This window comes from Ranitomeya variabilis, chromosome 1, assembly GCF_051348905.1.
Source record: "Ranitomeya variabilis isolate aRanVar5 chromosome 1, aRanVar5.hap1, whole genome shotgun sequence".
Lineage (NCBI taxonomy): Eukaryota > Metazoa > Chordata > Amphibia > Anura > Dendrobatidae > Ranitomeya > Ranitomeya variabilis.
In genome coordinates this window covers 1,054,363,550-1,054,370,055 of record NC_135232.1, presented here as the reverse complement: position 1 = coordinate 1,054,370,055, position 6,506 = coordinate 1,054,363,550, and positions in this window count along the sequence as shown.

Sequence of the window (6,506 nt, the reverse complement as noted above, 5' to 3'; positions counted from 1 at the left end):
GTGTGCCAGAATCGTGGCAGATGTGCAACACCGTGCCCCAGAATCGTGGCAGATGTGCGCCAGAATCGTGGCAGATGTGCGACACCATGCGCCAGGATCATGGCATGTGAAACACCGTGCGTCAGAATCGTGGCAGATGTGCGACATCGTGAACCAGAATCGTGGCAGATGTGTGACACCGTGTGCCAAAATTGTGGCAGATTTGCAACACTGTGCCCCAGAAACGTGGCAGATGTGCAACATTGTGCGCCAGAATCGTGACAGATGTGTGACACCGTGTGCTAGAATCGTGGCAGATGTGTGACACTGCACCAGAATCGTGGCAGAAGTGCGACACCGTGCTCTTGTGGCAGATGTACGACACCGTGCGCCAGAATCGTGGCAGATGTGCAACACCGTGCCCCAGAATAGTGGCAGATGTGCGACATTGTGTGCCAGTATCGTGGCAGATGTGCAACACTGTGCCCCAGTATAGTGGCAGATGTGAAACACCGTGCACCAGAATCGTGGCAGATGTGAAACACCGTGTGCCAGAATTGTGGCAGATGTGTGACACTACACCAGAATCGTGGCAGATGTACGACACCGTGCACCAGAATCGCGGCAGATGTGCAACACCGTGCCCCAGAATCGTGGCAGATGTGCGCCAGAATCGTGGCAGATGTGCGACACCGTGCGCCAGGATCGTGGCAGATGGAAAACACTGTGTGCCAGAATCATGGCAGATGTGCGACACTGTGTGCCAGAATCGTGGCAGATGTGCGACACTGTGTGCCAGAATCGTGGCAGATGTGCGACACTGTGTGCCAGAATCGTGGCAGATGTGCGACACCGTGCGCCAGAATCATGGCAGATGTGCAACACCGTGCGTCAGAATCGTGGCAGATGTGCGACATCGTGAACCAGAATCGTGGCAGATGTGTGACACCGTGTGCCAGAATCGTGGCAGATGTGCAACATTGTGCGCCAGAATCGTGACAGATGTGTGACACCGTGTGCTAGAATCGTGGCAGATGTGTGACACTGCACCAGAATCGTGGCAGAAGTGTGACACCGTGCTCCAGAATTGTGGCAGATGTGCAACATTATGCACCAGAATCGTGGCAGAAGTGCGACACCGTGCTCTTGTGGCAGATGTACGACACCGTGCGCCAGAATCGTGGCAGATGGGCAACACCGTGCCCCAGAATAGTGGCAGATGTGCGACATTGTGTGCCAGTATCGTGGCAGATGTGCAACACTGTGCCCCAGTATAGTGGCAGATGTGAAACACCATGCGCCAGAATCATGGCAGATGTGCGACACCGTGCGTCAGAATCGTGGCAGATGTGCGACATCGTGAACCAGAATCGTGGCAGATGTGTGACACCGTGTGCCAGAATTGTGGCAGATTTGCAACACTGTGCCCCAGAATCGTGGCAGATGTGCAACATTGTGCGCCAGAATCGTGACAGATGTGTGACACCGTGTGCTAGAATTGTGGCAGATGTGTCACACTGCACCAGAATCGTGGCAGAAGTGCGACACCGTGCTCCAGAATTGTGGCAGATGTGCAACATTATGCACCAGAATCGTGGCAGATGTGTGACACTGCACCAGAATCGTGGCAGAAGTGTGACACCGTGCTCTTGTGGCAGATGTACGACACCGTGCGCCAGAATCGTGGCAGATGTGCAACACCGTGCCCCAGAATAGTGGCAGATGTGCGACATTGTGTGCCAGTATCGTGGCAGATGTGCAACACTGTGCCCCAGTATAGTGGCAGATGTGAAACACCGTGTGCCAGAATCGTGGCAGATGTGCAACACTGTGTGCCAGAATCGTGGCAGATGTGCAACACCGTGCCCCAGAATCGTGGCAGATGTGTGCCAGAATCGTGGCAGATGTGCGACACCGTGCCCCAGAATCGTGGCAGATGTGCGCCAGAATCATGGCAGATCTGTGACACCGTGCGCCAGAATCATGGCAGCTGTGCGACACCGTGCGTCAGAATCGTGGCAGATGTGCGACATCGTGAACCAGAATCGTGTCAGATGTGCGACATTGTGCCCCAGAATCGTGGCAGATATGCGACACTGTGTGCCAGAATCGTGGCAGATGTGCAACACTGTGCCCCAGAATCGTGGCAGATGTGCAACACCGTGCCCCAGAACCGTGGCAGATATACGACACCGTGCACCAGAATCGTGGCAGATGTGCAACACCGTGCCCCAGAATCGTGGCAGATGTGCGCCAGAATCGTGGCAAATGTGCGACACCGTGCCCCAGAATCGTGGCAGATGTGCGCCAGAATCGTGGCAGATGTGCGACACCGTGCACCAGGATCGTGGCATGTGAAACACCGTGCCAGAATTGTGGCAGATGTGCGACACTACACCAGAATCGTGGCAGATGTACGACACCGTGCCCCAGAATCGTGGCAGATGTGCGCCAGGATCCTGGCAGATGTGAAACACCGTGTGCCAGAATTGTGGCAGATGTGTGACACTACACCAGAATCGTGGCAGATGTATGACACCGTGCCCCAGAATCGTGGCAGATGTGCACCAGAATCGTGGCAGATGTGCGACACCGTGCGCCAGGATCGTGGCAGATGGAAAACACCGTGTGCCAGAATTGTCGCAGATGTGCGACACTGTGTGCCAGAATCGTGGCAGATGTGCGACACTGTGTGCCAGAATCATGGCAGATGTGCGACACCATGCGCCAGAATCATGGCAGATGTGCGACACCGTGCGTCAGAATCGTGGCAGATGTGCGACATCGTGAACCAGAATCGTGGCAGATGTGTGACACCATGTGCCAGAATTGTGGTAGATTTGCAACACTGTGCCCCAGAATCGTGGCAGATGTGTGACACCGTGTGCTAGAATCGTGGCAGATGTGTGACACTGCACCAGAATTGTGGTAGAAGTGCGACACCGTGCTCCATAATTGTGGCAGATGTGCAACATTATGCACCAGAATCGTGGCAGATGTGTGACACTGCACCAGAATCGTGGCAGAAGTGCGACACCGTGCTCTTGTGGCAGATGCACGACACCGTGCGCCAGAATCGTGGCAGATGTGCAACACCGTGCCCCAGAATAGTGGCAGATGTGCGACATTGTGTGCCAGTATCGTGGCAGATGTGCAACACCGTGCCCCAGTATAGTGGCAGATGTGAAACACCGTGTGCCAGAATCGTGGCAGATGTGCAACACTGTGTGCCAGAATCGTGGCAGATGTGCGACACGGTGTGCCAGAATCATGGCAGATCTGTGACACCGTGCGCCCGAATCATGGCAGATGTGCGACATTGTGAACCAAAATCGTGGCAGATGTGCGACTCGGTGCCCCAGAATCGTGGCAGATGTGCGACACTGTGCCCCAGAATCGTGGCAGATATGCGAAACTGTGTGCCAGAATCGTGGCAGATGTGCAACACCGTGCCCCAGAACCGTGGCAGATGTGCGACATTGTGTGCCAGAATCGTGGCCGATGTGCAACACCGTGCCCCAGAATCGTGGCAGATGTGCGACATTGTGCGCCAGAATCATGGCAGATGTGTGACACTGTGCCAGAATCGTGGCAGAAGTGTGATACAGTGCACCAGAATCGTGGCAGATGTACAACACCGTGCCCTAGAATCGTGGCAGAAGTGCAACACCGTGTGCCAAAATCGTGGCGGATATGTGACACCGTGTGCCATAATTGTTCTGGATGTGTGACATTGTGCCATAATCGTGGCAGATGTGCGACACTGTGCGCCAGAATGGTGGCGGATGTGCGACACTGTGTGTCAGAATTGTGGCACATGTGAGACATTGTGTGCCAGAATCGTTGTGGATGTGCGGCACTGTGCGCCAGAATCATGGCGGATGTGCGACACTGTGTGCCAGAATTGTGGCGGATGTGCGACACTGTGTCAGAATTGTGGCACATGTAAGACATTGTGTGCCAGAATCGTTGTGGATGTGCGACACCGTGTGCCAGAATCGTTGCGGATGTGTGACACTGTGCCAGAATCGTGGAATATGTGACAGCACACAGTAATGTGACTCATGTTACACTGACAAACTCTGTTCATGGCAAATTTATGGAGAAAATCTGCACATAAAACTCATCCCAAGGATTTATGAACACAACTGTTTTAATCGGACGAGTGCTAAGCGTCGTTCTCACAGGTAGCTCTCGCTCTCGTACCCATGTTCTATGGGGTTGTACACATGTCCGATTTTTCCTCGGACCACTTAGCAGGCATGATTTGCCAATCAGATGGCACTCACCCGTTAAGGTCGGAAAATGAGTCAAAAATAGCAATAAGCAAGGACGAGACATACAAATTTTGAATAAAAACTATTCAAGCTTTATTAGGAATCCTTTGCGTTAAAAACAAAGTGGTAATGGCAAAGTCGCTCAGGTCCAACAAAGATCAAACTGTCTACATCGCCATTATGTCTTTGTAAAAAATGTTTGACGGCTCCCGAGTAGCTGTTTTTGTTACTGTTGATATTGTATAGATGTTCTACTATTCTCAGTGTTAATTTTCTGTTAGTCCGGCCTAAATATCTCATTTTGCAGATATTACACTCAACACAGTAGATTACATGACGGGTCACAATTGATAAATGAATTTATAACGTCACTCCTCTTTTTTTTCAGATTTTTTGCAAACCTCCTCACATATTATTTTCTGTCAAAACATTTATTAAAGGGAACCTGTCACCCCCAAAATTGAAGTTGAGCTAAGCCCACCGGCATCAGGGGCTTATCTACAGCATTCTAGAATGCTGTAAATAAGCCCCCGATGTATCCTGAAAGATGAGAAAAAGAGGTTAGATTATTCTCACCTGGGCGGGCGGTCCGATCCGATGGGCGTCGCGGTCTGGGGCCTCCCATCTTCATAGGATGACGTCCTCTTCTTGTCTTCACGCTCCGGCGCAGGCGTACTTTGTTGAGGGCAGAGCAAAGTACTGCAATGCAATATTGCCTTGCGCAGGCGTGTACTCCGGAGGACAGAGAATGAACTTCAATCCAATATTGCGGCCAGCATGCAGCCAGCGGGTAAGGAAAGGGTGAATCAAACACCCGAAAACCCCGCCCATATGACCCAAAACTGGTCCCGCCAAATTCAGGTGACAGGTTCCCTTTAAGGCTACTTTCACACTAGCGTCGTACTCGGCCCGTCGCAGTGCGTCGGGCCGACGTACCAACGCTAGCGTTTGCGCTGCACAACGGGTGCAGCGGATGCAGATTTTCAACGCATCCGCTGCCCCATTGTGAGGTGCGGGGAGGAGGGGGTGGAGTTCCGGCTGCGCATGCGCGGTCGGAAATGGCGGATACGACGCAGCAAAAAACGTTACATGTAACGTTTTTTGCTGCCGACGGTCCGCCACAACACGACGTAACCGGCGCATGACGGTTGCGACGTGTGTCAATGCGTCGCTAATGTTAGTCAATGGGGAAAAAACGCATCCTGCAAGTACTTTTACAGGATGCGTTTTTTCGCCAAAATGACACATTGCGACGTATTGCAAAAAGCGCTAGTGTGAAAGTACCCTAATTCACACAATATTGGAACACTTTAATAAGTGACTGTTCATAAAATCTTATGCGTTTAATTATAAAATATGAAGAAATTAAAGGATGTACAACAGGATATTGATAATTTAAAATCAACCCTGAACAACCACAAGGATGCTGCTGAATATGAGGAATTTTTCAAAAAAACGCATGATCTGGTGTTCACATTAGAGGAGGAAATTATTCAAAGAAAAAAACGTAAATTTCAGAGAGATCTGAATGATTACTCTTCCAACAAGATTTATGATTGGCATATCACAGATGACAACATTAGAACTCCGAAGTCTACTCTGAGATATGGTAAGAAAAATGCCAGGAAGACACATGGTATGTCACTCTCCATAAGGAGAAACGATACCCCTTAGACCCCATGTCCAGAGCCTCTCACCTAGCCAAATCAGTTCTCATGCTTCGTACTGACGAGGGCCAACAGCCCGAAACACCGTGTCTGCGAATTGAGATACTGATTTGGCTTTTATCCTAAGTCATATTGCACGACTCGTTAAAGGGTTGATTGTGACTTGTAGGATCGCTACTTCCAATAGGTGGCGCTGTAGAGTTTAAGTCCTCTTTTTCTCAGAAGAGGCAATTTGCATAGGAAGACACATGTAAGCTTCAATTCATCCAACTATGAGTCATCTGACAATTTCAGTGCTTCTGATTCTTCATTAAATGAAGCCAGTCATTCTTCTAACAGACCACACAGGCTGTCAAAAAACGCACAAGGTGCAGCGGCCGCAAGCACAGAAAGACATTTTGGCATGAGAACACGCCTCAAGAAAACCTTCTCAATGCATTAATTCCTGACAATGTTCTGAATTTATCTTCAAGAAATTTATCAGATGAACAGTTAAAAGTGTTATCATATGGTTTGAATTTAGCTGTGGACCAGGATTTTGATATATTTTCCACTATTCTTGATGTAAATAAATTCATGCGTG